This window comes from Ceratotherium simum, chromosome 3 (assembly GCF_057802395.1).
Source record: "Ceratotherium simum simum isolate JZ-2026a chromosome 3, ASM5780239v1, whole genome shotgun sequence".
Classification (NCBI taxonomy): domain Eukaryota; kingdom Metazoa; phylum Chordata; class Mammalia; order Perissodactyla; family Rhinocerotidae; genus Ceratotherium; species Ceratotherium simum.
The window spans coordinates 80,297,744-80,325,697 of NC_141902.1; the positions used below are offsets into that span (position 1 = coordinate 80,297,744).

The 27,954-nt window shown below is 43.2% G+C and overlaps 1 long non-coding RNA gene across 1 annotated transcript in view; it reads right to left on the bottom strand.

Annotated features, from left to right (window-relative positions):
* Window positions 1-25,884, bottom strand: part of LOC147917664 (uncharacterized) — a 49,107-nt gene extending 23,223 nt beyond the window's left edge. The window contains exon 1 of the long non-coding RNA XR_015551742.1: window positions 25,657-25,884. This is a non-coding gene — a long non-coding RNA (uncharacterized LOC147917664). The remainder of the gene's footprint in view (window positions 1-25,656) is intronic.
* Between the last annotated feature and the right edge of the window lie 2,070 nt (window positions 25,885-27,954).

Genomic DNA, 27,954 nt, shown 5'->3' on the forward strand with positions numbered 1-27,954 from the left:
TATGTCCTCCGTAGGCCCAGGATTCCTGGTTTGGGGGCGTCATCTGAGGATTCCAGCAACACTCAAACCCCACCCCCACTCCCGCCTCCATGGGGCCACAGTTGACATTGCCAAATTAACTCTGAGTCCTAACAGATGCTTGGATTTTATAGCTGTTGTTCCTGGACCCCGGACAGCCATTGGCTCCTTTTTATTTTGCTCCAGAAGGCTCAGATTTTTGTCCGCAGAACGATTCGTGTCTCTAATTCTCAGTTCACTTGGCCCTGCATGCCCCTCTAGGCTGTGCCTCTCTCTGTGGCCCACCCAGTCCTGCCCACTGGCCAGATGGATGGAAGGGAGCCCCAGGCCCACACGCCGTGCTCACACCAAAGTCCAGAAGCTCCTCCTTGCTTCCCTCCATGTTCCTGTCCTGCTTGCTGACTCCCCACTCTCTGCTCACCCTTCCATGTGATGACTGCAATGGTCAGGCTGACTTTTGACCCCCAGGGCTTATTCCAGGACTTGGTTTTGCTTTGCCTTGCTCCCTGGCTCCGTTCTCCTTGGCTGCGCTGGGTCACATATCTCCCCTGTTTCCCTAATCCCCTCTCCTATCCACTATCTGTTTAGTCCAACCCCAGGACCCCCACCCAATGTGGTTGGTTCTCCCTTTAGGCATGAAAACCAAGTATCTTCTCGGTCCCTTTTGCTCTATTTGTTTGGTTTTAGTGCATGAAATGAATGATCAGTGAAGAGACTAGTGGGGCTAGTTTAAGACCTTACAGCAGAATCACACTTTTACAGGTCCCACCCTATATTAAATCAAACCTGCTAAGTGCACCTCGCCCCTCACTGAACACATTTACAGTTTACTGCATGAGAGTGGAGTTGCATCGCACATGCCAGCAGGCATACTATTAACTAGGTAGACAGCTGATGGACCCCATAATGATTTCTGTTTGCAGCTTTCCTCCCTTATTTTGGAGCTGATGATTCCCCCAGGTCCCAGTCCTTGAGTGGGAGGAGCTGGTACCCTGAGTTTGACCTTCACATGCATGAGGGATCCCATGGAGTCTCTGGTTTCTACCCATCCGTGTCCTAAATTGTAGGCAGACAGTGCACCAGGGAAATTTACATGAACCAGTGGTGAATAAAAAGACAGACTCCCTCCTCTTTGTGGGCCAGATATGCAAACTTCCCTACATCTCCCATCACCTCCCAAGTTCTCCAAAAACTTACCCCAGAAACCACCCTTCCCCTCCAGTAAGCTTACACTCGGCCTCTCACCTGAGTGCTTCCCATTGGCTTTTTCGCACTCGGATCTCTCTCCTTTAAAAAAACACAACAAAAGAAAACTGCCTTGTCCTCATCTCCTTCTAGTTACTGCCTCTCTTTCCTTTCCTTCACAGCATCCACCTGGAATTTGTCTTTTTGTGACCGAGTGCCCATTCCCCAGGCATCAGGATGCTGCCTCTATCAAACACAGCGTTCTAATAAATGCACACGTCTGTTTCTGAGTGCTCCATTGTATCCCATTGCTCTGCTTCTCAGTGTCTGCACAAATACCACTATTTTAATTACTTTGTCTTTGTAAAATGGTTTAATGTCTGGTAGGGTGATGTTGTCTTTGATGATCGTGTTCAAAATTGATTTAGCTATTCAAATTCCTTTATTTCATATGAATTTTAGAATCAGTTTTCCAAGATGAATCAAAGAACTAAAGAATTTTAATTGAAATTGCACTTAATGTACATGTTTATTTGGAGGGAAACTGACTAGATCTCTACAATATTGTGTCTTCCTATGTATGAACAGAGGATATCTAATTCTTCGTTTTTCTCTTTTATGTCTTTCAGTGTTTTGTAACAATCTCCATAAAGTGTGTACATTTTTGTTAGATTTATTTCTGGATGTTATATGCCTAGGTTTTGCAATTGTGAAATTTTAAATATTACATCTCTAGTTACTTATTGCACATTTAAAGCAGCATTATTGATTTTTATAACTTTATTTTGTATCTATATACCTTTCTTCTCTGTCTTACTAATTCTATTTTATCATTTTTTTTTCTTTTTTTATGTAAATGATCATATCAGCTAGTTTGTCTACTTTTCTAATTCCTATTCTCAGATTAATATGTCATTTAAGAACTCCAGTCCTATACTAAATAGTAGTGGATAATAGGCATTTTTTCACTATTAAATATGTTGTTTGACTATTCGATATGCTGTCTGCAGTAGGTTTTTGATAACTACCAATTGTTATTTTCGAAATTTTTCCTTCTATGTGTAAGTGCCATAAATTTTCTTGTGAATGGGTTTTAAATTTTATTAAATGCTTTGTATCTTTTCAGAGGCCTTTATGACTTTTCTCCTTTAATTAATAAGATGAATTATATCTACATTTATTCCAATGTCAGAACCATCTATGCATTCCTGGTATAAAAGCCTGACTTGGTCATGAAAAATTATTATTTTAGTACACTACTGGATTAGAATTGCTAATGTTTCCTGTGGCATTTTTACAATTATATTCCTAAGTGAGATTGTGGAGACTTTTCTTAGGGAGACTATCCAGTTTTTATTTTAATCCAGATTATTTTTGCCTCAAAAATAAATTAACAGCTTTATTTATTTCCTATTATGTAGAATAACTTGTAAAAATAGAGATTATCTCTTCTTTGACAATTTGATAAAAATATACCTAAAAAAATCAGTGAAAGGTTGTGGATTGCCACTTGATTTTCTTAAGTTATTGATATATTCAAATTTTCCATTACTTCCATCAGTTTTGTCAATATATGTTCTATATTTTCATTTTTTCAAAAGTTTTAACACACAGTTGTTCATATCTTTCTTGATTAAAAAAATTCTTCTGTATCTGTAGTTATTTCCTTTTTTAATTGCCAGATTTTTTTAAACCATCTTCAGTTGGTTAGTCCAGTTAAAGGATTTTTTAAAAATCTTATTAGTCTTTTCTAAGAACTTTTGGTTTTATGAACCAGCTCTATTATCTATGCTCCCCTGCCCCGATTTTCATTTATTTCATTAATTTCTACTCCTTTATTTATTCTAAGCTCATTTTTTTTCAGTCTTTCTTATTTTCCACTAAATATATTCAAACTGTAAGTTTTCCTCTAAGTATTATTTTGGCTATATTCCATATTTTTTGATAGGTAATAGTTTTATTTTCATGTTGTTAAAAAATTATAATTCCATTATGATTCCTTTTTAATCTGTGAATTATTTAAAAGTATGATTTTTAGTTTTCAAACATGGAATGTTTCAGGTAACTTTTTTCTGTTGATTTCTAATTTTATTATATCATGAAGAGGGAATGTAGTCTGCATGATGTCGGTTATTTGGAATTTGTTGAGACTTTCTTTGTGGTCAAATGTGTGATCAATTTTCATAACTGTTCTATGTGCTTTTTGGTTGTTGGATGCAAAGTTTTATCAAGTTTTTAATTATATTATTCATTCTCTATCCTTTGGTATTTTTTGGTCTAGTTGGTATTTCAATTTTTTAGAGGTTTTCTAACATCTACTATAATTATGGACTTAATTTTTCTCTGTAGGTGTGTTGTTCATTTTATTAATACTAAATGTAACTCTGTGTCTTTTAATACTTTCACTTTTGCTTTTTAAATTTTATTTTGTGTGACGATATTACTATTCTAGCTTTCCTTTTGTTCGTATGTGCCGATTTTTAAATTAACTTGTTTGTCTTTCTGTTATTAAGTTGTGGGAGTATTTTAAGTGTCCTGGGCACTAGTGTTTTGTCAGATATATACTTTGTAAATATTTTCTCCCACTCTGTGGCTTGCTTGTTCATTTTCCTCACAGTGTCTTTTGATGAGCAGAAGACTTTAATTCTGATGTAGTCTAATTTATCAGTTTCTTCTTTTGTTGTTATTGCTTTCTGTTTTGTCTAAGAAACCTCTGCATACCCTCAAGCCATGAAGATATTCCATTATATTTTCCTCTAAAAAATGTATGGTCCATTTCAAATTAATTTCTATGTGTAGTATAAAACAAGGATCAAGATTTTTTTCTTTTTTATATATTGATACCCAGTTATTCCAGCACCATTTTTGAAAAGATTTTTTTCCTATTGGATTACTTCGCCTTTGTCAGAAATCAAATGACTGGATAAATGTGTGTCTATTTTGAACTTTATTCTGTTCCATGAATCTATCTGTGGATACTCAGCAAGTACCACATAGTCTTGGTTACTATGGCTTTAAAAGAAGTGATGGAATCAGCTATTACAAATCCTACAATTTTGTTCTTTCCTCAAGATTTCTTTGGCTACTCTAATTATATGACATTTCCATATATATTTTAGAATCAGTTTGTCAATTTGGTTAAAAAAACTTTGGGAATTTTGAGAGGGATTGCGTTGAATCTGTAGATCAATTTGGAGAAAATCAATGTGTTAGCAGTATTGAGTCTTCCAATCCATGAAACTGGCATACATCTCCATTTAGTTAGGTCTTTAATTCCTCTCAGCCATGTTTTACAGTTTTCCGTATGGAGGTCTTGCATGTCTTTTGTTAAATTTATTCCTGAGTATTTTATGTTTTCTGATGATATTTAAATGAAATTGTATTTAAAATTTTAGTTTTCAGTTGTTTGCTGCAACTGATTTTTGTGTAACAACTTTGTATTCTGTAAATTGGCTAATATACTTATTATTTTTAGTAGTTGATGTCTAGGTTATTTTAGGCTTTTCTATGTAAACAATGGATCACCTGCATGATATTTATGTCTTTTATTTCTTGTTCTTGCCTCCTGGAATGTCTAGGCTCTCTAATACAATGTTGAACTAAATAAGAGGGTGGGCCCCCTTGACTTTTCCTGGTGTTAGGGAAAAAGCATTCAGTCTTTTACCATTGAGTATAATGTTAGCTGAAGGTTTTCCATAGATGCTTTTTATCAGATTAAGGAAGATCCCTTATATTGCTCAGTACTGAGAGTTTTAATGTGAATATGTTTTAAATTTTGTTAAATGTTCATTCTGTATCTATTAAGATAATTGAATTTTTTCCCTTTTTGGGAGGATGGGTCTGTTAATATGATGAATTAAATTGATTGATTTTCTAATGTTAAACTAACCCGGCATAACTGGGATAAACTTTACTTGGTCATTATGTAATATCCTTCTTATATATTCTTGGATAATATTTTGTTAAGTATTTTTGCCTCTGTGTTAATGAAGAACATTGGATTGTAATTTTCTTCTTCTTCATTCTACCTTTTTTTTTAATATCTTTGTCAGGTTATTATTTATATTAGGGTTATGCTGGTATCATAAAATGGAAAGTGCTTCTTCCTCCTCTATTTTCTGAATAAGTTTGCATAAAATTGGTGTTATTTCTTCCTTAAATGTTTGATAGACTTCATCAGTGAAACCGTCTGGGCCTGGAGTTTTCTTTATGAGTAGAATTCAATTTCTTTAACATAGAATTATTTGGAATTTTTGTTTCTTGTGTTAGGTTTGGTTGGCTGTATTTTTCAAAGAATTTGTCTATTTCCTCTAAGCTGTTGAATTTTTTGGTATAATGCTGGCTGTTCATTATATTCTCTTATTATTCTTTGAATGTTTGTAGGATTTGTAGTGATATCTCCTCTTTCACTCTTGATGTTGTTGTATTGTTAGTTTGTGTTCTCTCTCTCTCTGTCTCTCTTCCAAGTCTAGCTAGCATTTATCATTTTGTTAATATTCTCAAAGGACCAACTTTTGGCTTTAAAATTTTTCTGTATTATTTTCTATTTCATTCATTTTTGCTCTTTATTATTTTTTTCTTCTACTTTGTTCTTATTTTTCTAGCTTCTTAAAGTGAATTCTTAGGTCATTGATTTAAGATCTTTTTTCTTTTTTAATATAAGCTTCTAAAGTTGTAATTTTTCTCTAAATTCTTTCTTAGCTGAGTCCCAAATTTTGATGTGTAGTTTTTTTTTTATCATTCAGTTTGAAATATTTTGAAATTTTCATTGTGATTTGCTCTTTAACTCATAGATTACTTAGAAGTGTGTTATTTGTTGCCAAATATTTAGGGTTTTCCTAGCCGTCTTATTTGTATTGATTTTTAATTTAGTTCCATAGTGATCAGAGAACATATTCTGTATGATTTAAATTCTTGTAAATTTATTTAGATTTGTTTTACCACCCAGCCTATGGTCTATCTTAATGAGTGAACTATATGAACTTAATAAAATACAGATTCTGCAGTTTTAGGTACATTGTTCTAAAATTATTTAGGTTTTGTTTTTGTTTGCTAGTTTATCTAACTACTCCTGAGAGATAAAATTTTCAACTTTGTGGAATTGTCTAATTTTCTCTTTAATTCTATCAATTTTTGCTTCCTGTATTTTGAAGCTCTATCATTAGGCCTATGCATATCTATGATTATTATTTCTCCTAATGAATTGTTGTGATTTGCCCTTCTTTATCTCTGATTGGTCTATTTTATCTTATATTAATATAGCCATTCCAGTCTTATTATGCTTGCTGCTTGCATGGTATATCTGTTTTCATCCACTTACTTTCAACCTATCCACATCTTTCTATATAAGTTGTATCTCTTATAGACAGCATATAGTTGGTTTTTTGCTTTTTAATCCATTATGACAATACCTGTCTTTTAATTGTACTGTTTATTCTGTTCACATTTATTGTTATGGTTGGATTTGGGTCTACCATTTAATTGTTTTGGGTTTGTTCTGCCTGTTTTTGTTCATCTGTTTATCCTCCCTTGTTTTTAAAAGTTGTATAAGTATTTTTTTCAATTTATCTATTGGCTTTTAGCTACATCTCTGCATTTTTATGTGCTTTTTAAGGGATTACATTATACATTCTTAACTCTTCACAATTTATTTCCTATTAATATTGTACTATTCACATAAAACATAGACACCTTGCAGCCATGTAGGTCCACTCACTATTTCTCTCTCTCTTATATTATTTTTGTCAGATGTGTTACCTCTATGTACATTGCCCTACAAGATATTGTTATAATTTTTGCTTTAGAGAGTCCTATGTATTTTTAAAAAAATTAAGAGAAAAAGAGTGTTTATATTTAGCCAGAAATATACCATTTCTGATGTTCTTCGTTGCCTCCTAAAGATTCAATTTTCCATCTGGTATCACTTCCCTTCAACCTATAGAACTTCCTTAAGCATTTCCTGTACTACAATTCTGCTGGCAATACAGTCTCCTAATTTTCTTTTATCTTAAGATATCTTTTTTTTTTTTTGCCTTTATTCTTAAAAGATATTTTAACTGGATATAAACTTCCGAGTTAACCATTTTTTCTTTTAAAACTTTCAAATACCCTCTGGTCTCCATACTTTCTGATGGGAAGTCAGTGATAATTCAAATATGTTTCCCTGTATGAATTGTGTCTTTTTTATCCTGGTGTATTTGAAGATTCTCTATTTAAACAAACTGGTTTTCAGAAATTTCACTTAGTTGAACCTTGTCTTGGTTTTCTTTGTACTTGTTTTTCTAGGAGTTCACTGAGCTTCTTGAATCTCTAAATTTATGGTATTTACCAAATTTACAAATTTGGGGCTATTATTTCTTTTTTTGTAGAAATCATTTAAAAATTTTTAACTGTGGTTAAATATACAAAACATAAAATTTACCATTTTAATCTTTTTTTTTTTTTTTGGTGAGGAAGATTAGCCCTAAGCTAACATTTGCTGCCAATCTCCCTCTTTTTGCTGAGGAAGATTGGCCCTGGGCTAACATCCGTGCCCATCTTCCTCTACTTTATGTGGGATGCCTGCCACAGCATGGCTTGATAAGCAGTGTGAAGGTCTACGCCTGGGATCTGAACCTGCGAACCCCAGGCAGCCAAAGTGGAGCACACAAACTTAACCACTGTGCCACTGGGCCGGCCCCTTATTTTAATCATTTTTAAATGTACAGTTTAGTAGTGTTAAGTTCATGTTGTGTAACCATCACCACCATCCATCCACGGAACTCTTTCATCTTGCAAAACTGAAACTCCTCTATATCCATTAAACAATAACTTCCCATTTCCTCCTCCCCTCAGCCCCTGGAAACTACCATTCTACTTTGTTTCTATGAATTTGACTACTCTAGGTACCCATATAAGTGGAATCCTACAGGATTTGTCTTTATGTTACTTGCTTATTTCACTCAGCCTAAAGTCCTCACGGTTCATCCATGTTGTAGCATGTGTCAGAATTTCCTTCCTTTTAAAGGCTGAATATTATTCCATTGTATGTACATACCACATTTTGTTTATACATTCATTCATTGATGGACATTTGGGTTGTTTCCAACTTGTGGCTATTGTGAATATTGCTGCAATAAACATAGGTATACAAATATCTATTGGAGACTCTGCTTTCAAGTCTTTTGGGTACAGGCGTACTTAATTTTATTGCACTTTTCTTTATTGTGCTTTGCAGATGTTGCTTTTTTTAACAAATTGAAGGTTGTGACAACTCTGCCTCAAGCAAGTCTATTGGCACCATTTTTCCAAAAGCATTTGCAAGCGTGTGACCATGTCACATTATGGTAATTCTCACAATATTTCAAACTTTTTCATCATTATTATATTTGTTGTGGTGATCTGTCATCAGTGATCTTTGATATTACTATTTTAATTGTTTTGGGGTGCCACAAACCATGCCCATATAAGACAGTGAACTTAATAGATAATTATTATGTTTGTTCTGACTGCTCCTCTGACTAGCCATTCCCTCATCTGTCTCTCTCTCCTCAGGCATCTCTATTCTCAGAGACACACAGTATTAAAATTAGGCCAATTAATAACCCTACAATGGCCTCTAAGTGTTCAAGAGAAAGGAAGAGTCACACATCTCTCACCTTAAATCAAAAGCTAGAAATGATTAAGCTTAGTGAGGAAGGCATGTTGAAAGCTGAGATGGGCTGCAAGCTAGCCTCTTGTGCCAGTTAGCCACCTTGTGAATGCAAAGGAAAAGTTCTTGAAGGAAATTAAAAGTGCTGCTCCACTGAACACACAAATGATAAGAAAGTCAAACAGCCTTATTGCTGATATGGAGAAAGTTTTAGTGGTCTGGATAGAAGATCAAACCAGCCACAATAATCTCTTAAGCCAAAGCCTAATCCAGAGCAAGGCCCTTAGTCTCTTCAATTCTATGAAGGCCGAAAGAGGTGATGAACCTGCAGAGAAAAGTTTCAAGATAGCAGAGGTTGGTTCATGAGGTTTAAGGAAAGAAGCCATCTCCATAACATACAAGTGCAAGGTGAAGCAGCAAGTGCTGATGTAGAGGCTGCAGCAAGTTATCCAGAAGATCTAGCTAAGACAATTAATGAAGGTGGCTACACTAAACAACAGATTTTCAAGGTAGATGAAACAGCCTTCGGTTGGAAGAAGATGCCATCTAGGACCTTTCACAGCTAGAGAAGAGAAGTCAATGCCTGGCTTCAAAGCTTCAAAGGGCAGACTGACTCTCTTGTTAGGGGCTAATGCAGCTGGTGACTTTAAGTTGAAGCCAATGCTCATTTACCATTCCAAAAATCCTAGGGCCCTTAAAAATTATGCTAAATCTACTCTTGTTCTCTATAAATGGAACAACAAAGCCTGGATGACAACACATCTGTTTACAACATGGTTTGCTGAATATTTTAAGCCCACTGTTGAGACCCACTGCTCAGAAAACATTACTGCTCATGGACAATGCACCTAGTCACCCAAGAGCTCTGATGGAGATGCACAAGGAGATTAATGTTGTTTTCATGCCTGCAGCCCATGGATCAAAGAGTAATTTCAACTTTCAAGTCTTGTTATTTAAGAAATACATTCTGTAAGACTATAGCTGCCATAGATAGTGATTCCTCTGACTGGTCTGGGCAAGTAAATTTAAAACCTTCTGGAAAGGATTCACCATTCTAGGTGCTGTTAAGAACATTGGTGACTCATAGGAAGAGGTCAAAATATCAACATTAACAGGAGTTTGGAAGAAGTTGATTCCAACACTCATGGATGACTTTGAGGGGTTCAAGACTTCAGTGGAGGAAGTAACTGCAGATATGGTGGAAATAGCAAGAGAACTAGAATTAGAAGTGGAGCTTAGAGATGTGACTGAATTGCTGCAATCTCATGATAAAATTAACAGATGAGGAGTTGTTTCTTATGGGTGAGCAAAGAAAGTGGTTTCTTGAAATGGAATCTACTGCTGGTGAAGATGCTGTGAAGATTGTTGAAATGACAACAAAGGATTTAGATTATTACATAAACTTAGTTGATAAAGCAGTGGCAGGGTTTGAGAGGATTGACTCCAATTTTGAAAGAAGTTTTACTGCGAGTAAAATGATATCAAATAGCATCACATGCTACAGAGAAATTGCTCATGAAAGGAAGAGTCAATCGATGCGGCAAACTTCATTGCTGTCTTCTTTTAAGACAACAATGAAGTTTGCATTGACAATGTCTTAAAATAACACAAAAATGGAGTTTGCCACATCAATTGATTCTTCCTTTCATGAGCAAACTGGTGCAGCCACTATGCAAAACAGTATGGAGATTTCCAAAAAAATTACAAATAGAAATACCATATGGTCTAGCTATTCCACTTCTGGGTATTTATCTAAAGAACATGAAAACACTAATTCAAAAAGATATATGCACCCTTATGTTCATTGCAGCATTATTCACAATAACCAAGACTTGGAAGTAACCTAAGTGCCCATCAGTGGATGAACGGATAAAGAAGACATGATACTTATATACAATGGAGTACTACTCAGCTGTAAAAAAGATTAAATCATGCCATTTGCAGCAACATGGACCTTGAGGGTATTATACTAAGCAAAATAAGCCAGACAGAGAAAGACAAATACCATATGATTTCACTCACATGTGGAAGATAAACAAACACGTAGATATGGAGAACAGATTGGTGATTACCAGAGGGGAAAGGGGTGGGGGGAGGGTGAAAGGGGTAAAGGTGCACATATATATGGTGACAGATGGAAACTAGACTTGGTGGTGAACACGATGCAGTCTATCTAGAAGCCGAAATATAATGATGTACATCTGAAACTTACACAATGTTATAAACCAATGTGACTTCAATAAAATAATAATAATAATAAAAAGAAATTACCACACCCACCCCAGCCTTCAGTAACCACCATCCCGATCAGTCAGCAGCCATCAACATTGAGGCAAGACCCTCCACCAGCAAAAAGATTATGACTTCCTGAAGGCTCAGATGATGGTTAGCATTTTTTAGCCATAAAGTATTTTTTTCTTTTTTTTGTGAGGAAGATTAGCCCTGAGGTAACATCTGTTGCCAGTCCTCCTCTTTTTGCTAAGGAAGATTGGCCCTGGGCTAACAGCTGTGCCCATCTTCCTTTACTTTATATGTGGGACGCCTGCCACAGCATGGATCGACAAGTGATGCACAGGTCCATGCCTGGGATCCGAAACTGCGAACCCCAGGCCGCCAAAGTGGAGCGTGCGAACTTAACCACTACACCACTGGGCTGGCCCCTGCAATAAAGTATTTTTTAATTAAAGTACGTACATTGGTTTTTTTGACATAATGCTATTACACACTTAATAGACTACAGTATAGTGTAAACATAACTTTTATATGCACTGGGAAACCAAAAACTTTGTGAGACTCACTTTATTGTGATATTGGCTTTATTTACTGAGATAGGCCTGTATGTACCCAGAAATGGAATTGCTGAATCCTATGATAATTCTATTTTTAATTTTTTGAGGAACCACCATAACGTTTTCCACAGCAGCTACACCGTTTTACATTCCCATCAACAGTGTGAAAATTTTCCAATTTTTCACATCCTCACCAACACTTGTTACTTTCTGTTTTGTTTTTTTTTAATAGTAGCCATCCTAATCGATGTGAGGTAGTATCTCATTGTGGTTTTAATTCACATTTCCCTAATGGTTAGTGATGTTGAGCATCTTTTCATGTGCTCATTGGCCATTCGTATATCTTTGGAGAAATGTCTATTCAAGTCCTTTGCCCATTTTTTAATTGGGTTGTTTGGTTTTTGTTGTTGAGTTGTAGGAGTTATTTATATATTCTGGATATTAACCCCTTATCAGATACATGATTTAGAAATATTTTCTCTCATTCTGTAGGTTGCCTTTTCATTCTAATGATTATGTCCTTTGATGCACAGAAGTTTTAAATTTTGATGTAGTCCAATTTATTTATTTTTCCTTTGTTGCATGTACTTTTGGTATCATGTCCAAGAAAGCATTGCCAAATACAATGTCATGAAGATTTTACCCTATGTTTTCTTCTAAGAGTTCTATAGTTTTAGGTCTTATGTTTAAGTCTTTGATCCATTTTGAGTTATTTTTGTATATAGCATAGGGTAAGGGACCATCTTTATTCTTTCATGTGTGGCCATCCGGTTTTCCCAACACCGTTTGTTGAAAAGACTGTCCTTTCCCCATTGAATGGCCTTGGTACCCTTGTGGAAAAGCATTTAACCATATATGTGGGGGGTTATTTCTGGGATCTCTATGCTATTCCATTGGTCTATATGCCTGTCTTTATGCCAGTAGGACACTGTTTTAATTCATGGAGCTTTGTAATAAGTTTTGAAATCAGGAAGTGTGAGACCTCCAAATTTCTTCTTCTTTTTCAAGATTGTTTTGGCTATTCTGGGCCCCTTGAGACTCCATATGAATTTTAGGATGAATTTTTCTGTTTCTGCAAAAATGCCACTAGGATTTTTATAGAGATTGCATTAAATATGTAGATTGCTTTGGATAGTATTGACATCTTAAAAATATTATCTTCAAATCCATTAACATAAGATGTCTTTTTATTGATTTTTGTCTTTTTTCAATGTTCTGTAGTTTTCAGTGTACATTCTTTCACCTCCTTGGTTAAGTTTATTCTTAAGTATTTTACTCTTTTTGATGCTATTGTAATTTGATGCTTTTTGATGTATGTAACTGGAAGTGTTTTCTTAATTCCCTTTTCAGATTGTTCATTGTTAATGTATAGAGACACAACTGACTTTTATGTGTTGATTTTATATTCTTAAACTTTGCCGAATTTGTTTAGCAGTTCTAACAGTTTTTTGGTGGAATCTTTAGCGTTTTCATGCCATCTATGAACAGAAATAATTTTACTTCTACTGTCCTAATTTGGATGCATTTTATTTCTTTTTCTTGTCTAATTGCTCTGGATAAGACTTCCAGTACTGTATTTAATAGAAGTGGTAAAAGTGGTCATTCTTGTCTTGTTCCTGATCTTGGAAGAAAAGCCTTCAGTCTTTTACCACTGAGTATGATGACGGCTGTGGGCTTTTCATATATGGCCTTTATTATTTGAGTTAATTTCATTCAATTCCTAGTTTTTTGAATGTTGGGTTTTTTTTAATCATGAAAGAGTGTTGAATTTTGTGAAATGTGTTTTTTGCGTCAATTGAGATAATGATATGGATTTTTTTTCCTTTATTCTATTACTGTGGTATATTACATTGATTGATTTTCATATGTTAAACCATTCTTGCATTTTAGGAATAAATCCCACTTGGTCATGGTGATAATATTTTTAATATGCTGTTGGACTCTGTTGCTAGTATTTTATTGAGGATTTTTGTATCAATGTTCATAAGGGATATTGGTCTGTAGTTTTCTTTTCTTGTAGTCTCTTTGCCTTTGGTATCAAGGTAACGCTGGCCTCATAGAATGAGTTTGGAAGTATTCTCTCCTCTTCAATTTTTTGTAAGAGTTTGAGGAGAATTGGCATTAATTTTTGTTTTAATGTTTGTAGACTTCACCAGTGAAGCCATTTGGTCCTGGGCTTTTCTTTGTTGGGAGACTTCTGATTACTGATTCAATTGCCTTACTAAGTCTGTTCAGATTTTCCATTTCTTCATGATTCTGTCTTGGTAGGCTGTATATTTCTAGGAATTATACATTGCATCTAGGTTATCCCTTTGGTGTACAATTGTTCATAGTACTCTCTTATAATCCTTTTAATTTCTCTAAAATTAATTCTCATGTCCCGTCTTTTCTCATTTTAGTTATTTGTATTTTCTCTCTTTTTTCCTTAGTTAATCTGGCTAAAGGTTGTCAATTTTGTTGATATTTTCAAGGAAACAACTTTTGGTTTTTTTGATTTTCCCCATTGTGTTTCTATTCTCTTTCTAGTTTATCTCTGCTCTAATCTTTATCATTTCCTTCTTCTGCTAGCTTTGGGTTTGGTTTGGTTTTATTGTCTAGTTCCTGAAGGCATAAAGTTAGGTGGTTGATTACAGTTTTTAAAAAATCTTTAGCTGCACTGTTTTGAACCTGCTGCATGCATGCATCTTTCGGGGGTCACATGGGGATTTGGGTAGAGCTTATACTCCAAATTTGGGCTCCCTATCTCTCTATCTCTCCTTTCTGGAGTTCCAGCAGCTGTGGTTGCTCCAGAAACTGAAGATTTCTATTAGACTAAGTGAGAACCTCCTCCTGTCGAGTTTATCACCCTTCCAGAATCTTCTTGATTTTGTTCATTCTCCAATGCCTCCAGGTCATTGCTTTCTTTTCCTCATTGCTTATAGTTATTATCTGCAGGAGAGACAGGTACTGTGCATGTGCTGAGAGATCCTGACTCAAGACCAAGCACAATATCACAGCAGAAGCAGGCACAGATACCACAAAGTTCCATTCTCTGTGAGGCAGCGAGGGGACCTGGAGATGAATCACAGGGCCATCACCTCCCTCAAGGACTTCCTACTCTAGATGTGGAGTGAGGGAGGGGGGAAGAGACAGACCCCAAGTTAGGCTTTGGAGTGAACTGGAGTTTCTCTTGCTAGAAATAGTTTCCTCATCTGATGATTAAATGCCAGTTACCTTCAGGACCATTCTATTCACCTGTATAGTTGTGTTGTGCCAAAGGAGGCAAATTGGAGCTGAAATCCAGCCCATACCGAACTTGCCAAGCCGTGTCCATGGGCTGCTGCTGCCTAGTGGGGGCACCTTCTGTAACCCACACAAAGGCACTGCCCAGCTCACCAGCACTGATGAGCTTACTTTCCCCCAGTATGTCCTGACAGCTGGGGAGTGAAAATGCAAGGTGTGCAGTGTGCAGCCCCAGCTTGGGATCCCAGAGCTGCTGCAGGGGATGCTCCAGGTGGCCAAGAGATGGCTGCTACAGCCCTCCATCCTGCCCACTTGCCCCAGGGCCCCCTTCCGTCCCTCTCATCCCAGCCTTGGAGCATGCTGTGGGATTGGCAGAGACTGACTCCGGAGGATCTCAGTAGGAAAAGCAGGAGAGGGAGTGTCCAGAGGTTGGTGGGGAACTGCCGGGGGAGAGCCCTGGGAGGACATCCTCGTTAGAAATATGGGAACCTCCTCCGATGAGTACAAAGATGGAGATCATCAGATGCCAAAAGGGTGCAAGACAGGAGAGAAAAAATTAGGACCAACTAAGATGCCGTGAGGGCTTCCTGATGCTGCCCCAGGCATATACATGTCCTTGGAGCTGGTGCTGCTGGTCTCACTCTACTTAGGAGTAAACTGAAGCTCACCGATGTAAGGCCACTTGGCCCAAAGCCCACCTCTAGTAAGTGGCAGGGCCAAGCTTTAGACCCTGGTCTGCCTGTCTCCTCCACACCACCCTTTGTGTGGGTCTGGCCCAGCCTGGCTTTCCTCTTGGCTGTGTGGGGAAACTGGACCTGGGTGGGTTCTCCTTTCAGTCTCTACTCTTGCACACGCAGAGTGAGCAGTTGACTTCATGCCACCTGGGTGTGTGGGGAAGGAAGCAGGTGTGGCTCAGGGAGGGACCTGAGCCCATGTTCAATCTGCCTGGAGAAATCGGTTACAACAATGGAAAGGGCACATGACTTCTACATGAAGAACCAAACCACAGAGATATTTCTATGGAAAAGTCATGTTGACAGTATCGATTGCCAAACGAGGATTTAGCAACAGGATGTAGGGAAGTCCACAGGGCCGGCATCAAGCAGCACATTCAACTAACACAAAAAGTGGCACCAGGAGAGCAGAGGGGCAGCCACTGAGTACCCACAACATCCCTTCGGAGGGTTGCTCAGCTCTAGCTGCCCATTAGGACCCTCTGGGGAAATTTAAAAAGAAAACACACACGCACACAAGTCTGGGCCCCATTTTCTGATCTCTTGCTTTAATTGGTCTGGGTGGATCCAGCAGGATATGTTTTTGAATTTCGTGATTCTGATACTCAGCGAGGATTGAGAGTCATGCCCACAGGATCATGCCACCTGCCCCAGTTCTGCTCCCACCCCTTTACCTGTAGGACCATCTGCCTCGGTAGTAGCAGTAGATCAGCAAGGAGCTGCATGACCTCAGGCAAGCCACTCACCTCCCGGTCTAGAGAGCAGAGATCTGGCCCAGATGAGCTGTGAGGTTCCACCCCAGGGTAAAAGCCAACGAGGTGACACCCTCATGGAGGGTGGGATGGTGAGGATGAGATGGATGAGATGGAGTCGCCTACTCCCCAGGCCTGGAGGACTGAAGGTTATTGTCTTAGTCTGCTTGGGCGGACATAATGAGGCACCACAGGCTGGGGGGCTTAAGCAACGCAAATCTATTTCTCACAGTTCTGGAGGCTGGAAGTCCAAGATCAAGGTGTTGGCAGGACTGGTTTCTCCTGAGGCCTCTCTCCTTGGCTTGCACGTGACCACCTTCTCCCTGTGTCCTCACGTGATCTTCCCTCTGTTCATGTATGTGTCCTAATTTCCTCCTCTTATAAGGACACCCATCAAATTGGATTAGGACCCACCCTAATGACCTCATTTTAACATAGTTACCTCTCTCTGTGAACCATTTCTTTGTCTTTTCTGTTATTGGTGGACTTGAGGTTGTTTCTGGTCTGGCTCTTAGGAACACGGTCCCCACGAACATCCTCATCCTGTTGCTGGGCACGCCTGTGCACAGTGCCTAGTGGAAATATGCCCGGGAGTGGAATTGTGGCTACAGGGGTGCATTTCTCCACTTTAGTAGGTACTGCAGACTCGTTTCCAGAGTGGCCACAATGCTTCTCTTCTCATGGGCAGTGGGAGAGCCCCCTTTGCTCCACCCCTCACCAACACTCGGGATGGTCAGACCTGAGAACAATGTGCCCATGGCCCCACACTCCTCCCCAAATGAGCAAATTGGGTCAGAGGGTGCCTTGGTCTGTTCAAGTTTCTCTAACTCAAATTCCATCGACAAGTGGCTTAAACAACAAACATTTATTTCTTACAGTTCTGGAGGCTGGGAAGTCTCACTGTGTCCTCACGTGAGGGAAGGGGTGAGGCAGCTCTCTGGGATCACTTTTATAAGGGCACTAATCCCATTTCTGAGGGCCCCACCCTCCTGACCTAATCACCTCCCAAAGGCCCCACTTTCAAGTACCATCACAGTGGGGTTTAGGATCTAACATTTTGGGGGGATAGAAACATTTATTCTATGGCAGAGGGCCTGGAGCACTGCCTCTTCTGTGCAGTGACCAACCTGGAGCCCACTCTGCCCACATTTGGGCCCACTTCCTTTTCTTTCTCCCCCTCGGGCTCCTCACGACTCCCAGCAGGCCCACCTTACCCAGTGTGGCACCCGGCCGGGCCTCCTTCTCCTGCTCTCTTGATGTCCACTCAGTAGGCACCTGGACAGAGCTGCCAGCTGTGGAGACACAGCAGCTGTAGCTTCCCATGTGCTGCAGCGCACACAAGCTTTATGTGCCGACTGGTCCAGGGATGACCAAGCCCTCTCTCTCTGTCCTCTTGGGGGTTCACCTCTCTGAACCTGCTCTTCCCCTGCATCTCATCCCTTCTAGCTACCTGCCTTTTTCTGGTTCTTTCTTCTCTTGGCCCCTGGGCCTCCCTCCCAGCCTTGCTCTTGTCTCCCCTTCTTGCCTTGCCTTCAGAGTAACCCCCAATTCTCAGGACCACCCTCTGGCCACATAGAGCTCCCACCTTGGCCACCCCAGCCCTTTGCAAACCTCCCCCTATCCATCCACACCTTCCTGGGGCCTGGGGGCACCATCAAGGGACACCAGGGTTCATTGCCTTAGTGAGCCATGGCAGGGCAGCACTGCCCAGGGCAGCAGCCATGTGGGACTGGGAGCCTGAGCCACGGCCACAGGCTCTGTGACCTGGGCCAGGCCCTGGCCTGAGCTTTCACGTCCTCCTCCACACAATGCGAGGGCTGTAAGGATTCAATGAGACCACATCCACCAGAGTTTGGGGTGACGTGCTGCATGCTCAGAAATCACCGTTATCATCACTGCCCCCTTTCTAGTGCATGTTATCCTTAACACATCTAGCTGATGCGTATGGAGGACCTGCTACGTGCTGGATATTCTCTCATCCTAGGAGGTAGGCCCTGTGATTCCCTCTGCTTTACCAAAGAGGAAGTCCAGGCTCAGGCAGCTGGCTGGCCTTGCCTGAGAGTGCACGCCTGGTAAGGGGAGAGCTAGGAATCTCACCTACATTGTCTGACCCCAGACACCATTGTGTACACTCCCCTGGAGCGAAGGCAGTATGGTGGGGAGGTTTGCAGGCACCGTGGCAGGAAGGGGAAGGGGATCAGAATATGCCACCCCAAAATGTGCCCCTTTGGCAGAAGGATTATTTTGAGCTGAAGGCAATCGAGAAAAAGCAGACAGAAAAATCTCTCTACCCTCCCCTGACTGCCTAAAGGCAGGACGTGAATTTCTCTTTGTGAGGTGCTCTCCTCCCTTCCCCCACACCAGGAAGAGGAGACCACACTTATTACTGGCAACTGTACCAACTTGAATCTGCATAAACAAACCTTACTGAAATATCTGTTATCTTCTATGAGTTTCCCCCACATATTTATCTTACCACAATTCACCCTCCCAAGAGGCCCCAAACACTTTTCCTTTGTCTTTTCTTTTTCCAGCTTTGTAAGATGGTGTACAAACTCCAAATTCTAAGCACTTCCTTGAGTCACATTTCTTTGTGAAGTCCTGTGCACGCACATGTAATTAAACTTGTTCTTTTCTCTTGTTAACATGTCTTTTGTAAGTTTAATTTGTAGGTCTCCAGGTATAGACCTAACAAGGTGGAGGAAAAGTTTTTTCCTCCCCTAGAAAGTCAAGAACCCAGAGGAGGGCACTGGCGCCTGGGAGCAGCAGGGCTGCCCTCCCCATGACAGGTGAGCACTGTGCTGTGAACTGAGTGTGTGACCCCCGGCCCAGGTGAGCAAGCACCCACCGAGAAGGCCAGTCAAACCCATTAAAGAATCTCCAGTGTCTGAGCCCCATGAGCAGACGTTTGTTTTTTGGGTTTTTTTTTCTTTTCTTTTGGTGAGGAAGATTGGCCCCGAGCTCACATGTGCTGCCAGTCTTCCTCGTTTTGCTGAGGAAGATTGGTTCTGAGCTAACATCTCTACCCATATTGCTCTATTTTGTATGTGGGATGCCGCCACAGCATGGCTTGATGAGCAGTACGTAGGTCCACACCCAGGATCCAAACCTGGGAACCCCAGGCTGCCAAAGCCAAGCGCATGAACTTAACCACTATGCCACCAGGCTGGCCCCACTATGAGCAGACGTTTTTGAGCTCCTGCAAGCCTGTTATGATAACAGTATCATCAGTAGGAGAGCCAGCTTGGAGCAGAACATTCTGGAGGGCTTCCCACAGGCAATGAGGCAGGATAAACTCCTGGAAATTGCCCTCAGTTTCCACGCCCTATTTTTCCAGGTGAAGCTCAGCGGGAGTCACTCAGGAGGTTTTGAAACCTGTCCATATATTCTTTGACACACCTCCTATCAAGAGGCACAGTCTAATTCTCCTCTCTCTGTATCTGGGCCAGGCTGAATGACTCTCGTCTGACGAGTAGGAGGAGGCAGAAATAATGCAGCATGACTTGGGAGGCAAGGTCGTAAAAGGCAAGATGGCTTCAGCCAGGCTCTCTCTTGGGACACTTGTCCTTGGAAACAAGCTGCCATGCTGTGAGGAGCCCATGTACATTGAGGGGCCACCTGGAGGTGTTCCATCTGACAGCCAGCATCTACTGCCTGACGTGTGAGTGAAGAAGCTGTTCAAGATGACTCCAGCCCCAGCTACCATCTCACTGCAACCCCACGAAACACCCTGAGTGAGAAGAGCCAGGCCAGAACTGCCAGTAGACCCCCAGAACTGAGACAGATAATAGTGGTAAACGATGGGTGGTTTAAGCCACTAAGTTTTGGGGTGATTTGCTACAAAGCAATAGATAACCAAATGGTCACTGAGGCCAGTTCCCACAGGCTCTGTCCAATGCCCTCTTCAACCACCACTGCCAAGTCTAGGCTTAATCCAGAGCAGGGCGGGGCCCACTGGGGACCCCCAGCACTGCTTGGTAGGGAGGTGCCTGGGGTGAGCTGGGGCCTGAGCTGCCACTGAGCTGCCAGCTGTGTGCTGGGTGCTGGTCCAGTTTATGCCACCAGGCTCTCCTCTCACTGGGCTCCCTTGTGGGCCTGAGGGAAGTTGTGAGCATCATCTGCACGGCCTTTGCTACAGGGCTGGGTCCAGAGCTGAGCTGGGCTGGTGGCGGAACCTGAGTAGCCACTGGGACAGGCTGCATTGTGGTCTATGGGACAGTGAATGTTCAAAGCTGAGAAGTGGTTCTCAGAGTCAAGTCCAGGAGGAGAAAACGAGTCCAAAAGTGGGGAAACAGGAGCTGGGCTGGGAAGGGGGCACAGGGCAGATGGGGTGATGTGCCTGCTTGTATGATGAGTGGCTGGGGTACAGGGATGGGACAGACAAGCTGAGAGCAAGGACAGGACCAAAGGATCTGCATCTGGACCCAGATCTCCTGTGCTGAATGTTGCCGGCTTGGCCAGGTCCTGCCAAGCCCTGGTCATCCTCTTCTCCCCAAGACCCCAAGGGCTGCACCCATGTCCTGCACTCTTGCCCTTTGATTAGGATACTGACTCCTTACCCTCGCCCCTGCCCCCAGGAGCCCAGACCCCTTGAGGACCATTGGGATGGCCAGAACAAGGCCAAGGGCATCCAGCCCCTTTGGATACAGGGTAGAGGACTGATGCCCCCTCCGCTAAAGGCATGTCCTGCATTGAGATCAGCTCCCTCTGGCCTGTGGCCACCCACAGTGGAGGTCCCAGCATGCCTTGCAGCCTGAGCCCAGCCCAGGCGCCTCTTGCAGCCCCCGCTGCAGAAGGGGCAAGCCTGCCTGGAGCGCACTGTCCCTGCCTTCCCAGGGGCTCCTCGGGACAGCAGCAGTGGGCCTGGCAACCCTCTTTCTCCACTCGCCCACTCTTCCCTGAGTTACACTTTGTGCAAACAAATGCTTTCCAGGAGAGTCAGAGTTCATTAGGGAGATGGAGAGCAGCGATCCCCAGGCTGCCCACAGTACCTGGAATGGGGAGGGCCTGCCTGGCAGGCCGACCACCCAAGCCGGTCCACTGCCTGCCCCGCCAGCCTTTGGGGGACCGAGTGGGCAGGAGGAGGGAGGAGGAGTGCCCAGTGGAGTTAACCTCTTGTTGCTGGTATAAGGCCGCTCATTTTTATTTCTTTAGATAAGCTATTTGGTAGACGCTTGTTATCGATTTGTACGTTGTGGGCTTCAGCAAAGAAAAACAGAGCCCTGAGAGCCCCTGGGAATGGCTGCAGTGGGGAGCAGGCCCCCGCTAGCGGGCCGCTCCCAGAGGACACGGGTTGGGGGTGGGGCTGGGGGGTGTCCCCCCAGGCCTTTTGCTTCCAGAGAGGAGCCTCTGGACTCAGGATCTGCTGGGGTTTCCTCCTCAGCTGGGGGCTGTTAACACCCACCAGGGATTGGAGGAACACTCCTTCTGAGGGGACAGGAGGGGACAAGGGGGAAGAGGCGAGAGAAAGGCAGGGTTTCCAGGGGGCACCAGGACCCGCCCAGGCCCCTGGGCCTCTGATCCCTGCCCTGGGCCCCTCACTACTGACTCGCTCTCCCAAATGCCCAGCACACCGTCCAAAGTGGAGCCACCAGGCTAATGAGGTTTATGGTTCCACGCTGAAGCCATCCACCTTTTAACTAAATTCAAGTGGTGCTTCTTGTTTTTTGTTTTTTTTCACAAGCTTCATTGGGATATAATGGACATATAACAAGCTGTGCCTCTCTCAAGCGCACAATTTGACAACTTAGACCCAAGTGGGCCTCCGTGAACCCATGGCCACAGGGAAGAGAGTGAGCCCATCGTCACCCCCCACGAGTGTCCTGGAGCCCCTCCGGAATCCTCCCTCCCCCCCCATCCTCACCCTTACTGATGTTTTTTTAACTAAAATAAATTAAATTTCATTAAATGGACTTGTATGAACAGACATCAGCAGGAAGTGAAACTGAAGGGACGAGATTTTTTAGTCTGTGGAGAAGGCTGAGGGACGGTCACAACTTTCACACATACCTGTGAGGACCCGGGAGGCCGCCCACCCTGGTTTTCTAGAAAGCAGGGCAAACATTGAAGCAACGCTGTGCAGAGCTGCAGCCGGGTCTGCCCAGAGAGAACCTAAGATACAGGCCCCCGGGGCTGCCAGGATTGCTCCGAATTGCACTCTGAGGGCTCTTTTCCTTTGGGGAAGCTGAAGGGCAGCTCTGGGTGTGATTTAAAATCCTGGTCAGGCCCAAGTAAAATTTGGGGAAGGTTCTTCTCCATCTGGCCTATCTCAAGGCAAAGACCTTCTTAGCACCTCCCAGCGTGGCGGGGGGGGACGCACACGGTGCCCACAGGGCCAGGTCAGAAACCTCGGAGGGAAAGGCTGTGGGACGGGGCCTGGCTGAGGGGGCAGCCCCCACCCAGCAATGGTGTCTCTTACTGGGATTGTCTGATTTTTTTACTAGATGCTGGATATCTGGATTTTTAAGTGTAATCTCCTAATTCTTAAGGTTGGCACTGTAGTGGTTTTTTAAAAACACCTCGGAGGATGCAGGTCTAAGGGTCCCCAAATTGCAGGTGCGCAGCTTACGGCCTCAGCACCGCCCGATGACCCCTCTCCCCTTCTTCCTATGTGCTCCTTCCTCCTGACTCCGACACCACTTCTTTGCCCTCCAACAGATTCTCATTTCATTTCATGTCAACAGACTTGCATGGAGCTATCACATTGCTATCTTGTTCCGGGTTCTGGGCTGGGGAGGAAGCCATGGAGATGATGGTCCCCACCCCTGTCCTTGGGGGCAAGCTAGATGATGAATGCTGTCATGGAAGTGCAGCCCTCGTTCCCAGGCTTATGGAAGAGAAAGCAATTGCTCTACTGGGGTACTCACAGAAGGCCACAGAGAGGGAGGACATTGGAGCTGAGCCAAGAAGGATATTGTAGCTCACAGGCAGCCAAGGAAGGAAGGAGGGCAGCAAAGAGCACAGTGTGTTCTGGGAAAGGCAGGTGGTCTGTCCAGCGGGTCACATGGGGACTCAGGGATGCTGGGCAATTGGGAGGAGAAAAGAGACTAAGCGGGGGTCTCCTCTGGGACCTCTTCTAACCATCATCCTCTGTCTCTTGACCCCTGTAAGGCCTCCTAAGGAAGTGCCTCTTTCTGGGTTCTAGGAGGGGAGTCTGCTGAACTGGCTTTAGAGTCCTAGAAGCCTAGAATGAAAAGTGACCTCAAAGATTGTCTGGTTGAACCCCCATCCAGTGCAGGACTCCCCCCTCCAAAGCACTATTACATCCATACCCCCTGCCCGCCCCTCCATCAAATAGGCCAGGCCCCCAGTCTACCCCCTTCTTATGGGGTTGAGGGACTCTTGAGTTGTTCCCAGGGTAAGAATGGGAGAAAGAGCTGCCAAAAGACTACTGGAATCAGAACCCACAGCACACCCGAGCCGGGAGAGAAGGAGTGAACGCAGACGAGCTTCCTTTGGACAGCTGTGCCTACACGCTATAAAAAAGTGTCAGATTCAATCACCCAGGTTTGGGGGCTGTCAGCGCCAAACATCTGGATCTTTGGACAGGCCCTGAAGACTCCAGGATGTTGCACTTCCCACCTGGAAGTCTGCCGTCATCTAAGCGCTGACTGGGAAGGGGGAGCACCTGGCCAGGCCCAGCCCGCTTCCTCAGAGAGGCCTCAGCCCATCTCCCTGCTGACAGGACACACATGGGGGGTGTAGTGGGGGCGTCAGGGCCTGTCAAGCCGACTCTGGGTCTTTCTAGGCTCTGGGGCAGCCGTGCATCCACAACCGGGCACTGACAGCCCAGTGGCCACTGCTCAACAGAGTGGCCGTGCCGTTCTCAGGCATCATCAGCTGTAACAGGGCAACCAGTGGATTTGCCTCGATCCTGGGAAGGGGGATCAAAGCTACTTCCCTTTGCTTATGAAGGAAGAAATCCACTTATTCCCATTCTGACTCTCTCCTCCCACCGAGAATAAACTAAATGGCTAATTCTGACGGTCTGATTCCCAGAGGAGGGGTGTGTGTGTGTGTGTGTGCCTGTGTGAAGTTACTGCTTCAAGCAGCAGCAAAACAATGTTAACCTCCAAAATATTTTTTAGTAATAAAGTGTCATTAGTTAGAACTGCTCACCCCCAACAATTTGCTAAGAAAGATGTTTCTGACTGTCTGAAGGCGATGACCAGGAATGGCCAACCAACTTTTGTGAGAACCAACGCCCCGTCCCTCCCCTGGGCTGGTTTCAGGCACACCCTTCAGGTGCGAGTGCAGTTGTTGGAGTTGAGAATAACACAGCTGTGTCCTAGTTCCTCAATCAGTTAACCATGGAGTTACCGTACGACCCAGTAACTCCACCCCGAGGGATATACCCAGGAGAACAGAGAACATCCGTCCACTGAGAAAGCTACACGTGAATGCTCATAGCAGCACTATTCACAATAGCCAGAAAGTGGAAACAACCCAAACATCCATCAACTGATGAATGAATGCATAAAATGTGGTATATTCATATAACAGAATATTATTTGGCAATAAAAAGGAATGAAGTACTGATACATGTTACAACATGGATGAACCTTGAAAACTTTATGGCAAGTGAAAGAAGCCAGACACAAAGAACAAATATTGTATGATTCCATTTAGATGAAATATCTAGAACAGGCAAATCCATAGAGACAGAGGTAGATTAGAGGTTTCCTAGGGCTGGGTTTGAGGGGAGGAAACGGGGGGGACTGCTAAAAGGCACAGGGTTTCTTTGTGTAGTGATGAAATGCTCTAAACTTGGTTGTGGTGATGGAGGCACAACCCCGTGAATATATTAAAAACTATTGAATTGTGAGTCAAGATGGCGGCGTAGGCAGACTCTGAACTCACCTCCTCCCGTGGACACAGCCAATTTACAACTACTCGTGGAAAAATTACCCCTGAGACAGAACTGAAAACTGGATAAGAGGAACTCCTGCAACAACGGACAATCCTAACTGGGGTGGAAGAGGCAGAGACTCCCTTCTGGAGAGGAAAAACGCCGCCTTCACAAGCCGCCAGCGTCACGGCCGCCGGGAGCAGCTCACAGGTACGCACCCTCCCTGGAGGCGCGGGGCCCTGAGCCGGGGAGCGCCCCCGCTGTGGGCATTTTGTGGACCCAGCACAATCGACACCAGTGGCATAATATCTGACCTTGCCTGCTACTAAAGCATTGGGGAGCACCCCCAGAAAACCCGGTTCACAAAGAAACTAAAACTGGCTCTTAAAGGGCCCGCGCACAAACTCACCCGTGCCAGAAAGCATCCTAAAATCACCAGAAAGAAAGGTGCACACTGCTTTGGTGACAAGAGACTCACCTAATAGGCCCTGAGTGCATCTCGGTGAGGGGTGAGACCTCTCCAGGGACTGGGACATTGGCGGCGGCCATTGTTGTGGCCTGGTGTGAGCGTGCTGACACAGACGCCATTGGAGTTCTCCCTGAGGCCTGCTAGCCCAGGGTCTGCTCCACCCGCTAGAGCACCAATTTAATCCAGCTCAGCCAAGGCAGGCAGCCCACCCTAGAGACTGGCCCCACCTAACAACAAGCCCTCAGGCAACGTGTGGGCCTGCATAGATTGGTGACTGGATTTTCTGCAGCCTGGCAACTGAGCTGACTTGAGCGGGGCAGGGTGTGCACAAGGAGCGGGTGGAGAGTGTGGGGTGGTGGCGGAGTGTGTGGGGCTCCCGCCGTGGAGAGACTGGGTCCGCTTGGGGAGGTCGGGGTGCGCACACGGGGCAGGACTGTGTTGACTGTGTGTGTGGACCTCTGGGCGGCAGGGCTTGTCAGCTGCAGAAGACTTGTGCTTCTCAAAGACCCACATAGGAGGTTTGCCCCACCTTCCAAAGCCTGAAACAATTGGGTGCTCCTGTGCCTGAGGCCAGCCCCACCCAGCTGCAATCCTCAGAGAGCTGACAAGAGACCTAATAGGCTAGAGGTTTACAGCAATTCTAAGGCCCTGAGCCTAACAACCTGCCACACTGGGGGCCTACTCACTTAAAAGAAATACTGCAACACAAATGTGGTATTAGAACTTGCAGCCAACTGTGCTGGGGCTCCCCACACCTGATAAAGAGACTGAAGGGCCCACAACAACTACAAGCAGCTGAGCATTACAACAGCTGGCCAGGAGCATAACTCAGCCTCCCTGGGTGCCTATAGGGAGAGCTAACAGGCCACAACAGAAGGACACACGTAGCCCACATAGGGGCCACCCTGGAACATTGAGAACTGAGGGAAGCACACTGGAAGCCTCCTAAGCCATCACTTACATAAGGTCACCTATCCAAGAGCAGGAGACGTAGCTGACCTACCTAATACGTAGACACAAGCACAGGGAAAGAGGCAAAATGAGGAGGCAAAAGAATACATTCCAAGTAAGGGAACAGGACAAAACCCCAGAAAAGGAACTAAGTGAAACAGAAATGAGCAACCTACCTGACAGAGAGTTCAAACTAAGAGTGTTAAGGATGCTCACTGATCTGGGGAGAAGAATAGATGAACTCAGTGAGAATGTCAACAAAGAAATGGAAGATATAAAAAGAACCAATCAGAAATGAAGAATACAATACTGGAAATGAAAAACTCATTAGAGGGACTCAAAAGCAGAGTAGAGGATACAGAAGAACGGATCAGTGAGCTGGAAGAAAGACTAGAAGAAATTACCCAAGGTGAACAGGTAAAAGAGAAAAGAATTAAAAAGAGTGAGGACAGTCTAAGGGACCTCTGGGACAACATCAAGCGCACTAACATCCATGTTATAGGTGTCCCGGAAGGAGAAGAGCGAGACAAGGGGGCAGAGAATCTATTTCAAGAAATAATAGATGAAAACTTCCCTAACCTAAGGAAGGAAACAGACATCCAGGTACAGGAGGCACAGAGAGCCCCAAACAAGATAAACCCAAAGAGGCCCACACCAAGACACATCATAATCAAAATGTCCAGAATTAAAGATAAAGAGAGAATCCTAAAAGCCACAAGAGAATGTCAAGTTACATACAAAGGAAACCCCATAAGGCTATCAGCTGACTTCTCAGCAGAAACCTTACAGGCTAGAAGAGAATGGCACGATATATTTAAAGTGCTAAAAGGAAAAAACTTACAGCCAAGAATACTCTACCCAGCAAGGTTATCGTTCAAAATGGAAGGAGAGATCAAAATTTTCCCAGATAAGCAAAAATTAAAGGAGTTTGTCACCAAGAAACCAGTGTTACAAGAAATGTTAAAGGGACTGATTTAAGGGAAAAAGAGAAGACCACCAATAGGAAAAATTATCTATTTCCACGATTAGAACGTAAAGGATACAAATGCACAAAAAAGAGGTTAGATATGATATCAAAAACATAAAAGGAGGGAGGAGGGTAGTTAAAGAGTACAGCTTTCAGACAGAGGTCAAACTAAAGTGACCATCAATTCTGTATAGAAGAAGTAGGAACAGAGAAGGACTACTTAAACACTGAGGAAAAAAATAAAAAAGTTAAAAAATGGCAGTAAGTACATACTTATCAATAGCTACTTTAAACGTCAATGGACTAAATGCCCCAATTAAAAGGCATAGGGTGGCTGACTGGATAAAAACAAGACCCATATATATGCTGCATACAAGAGACACACTTCA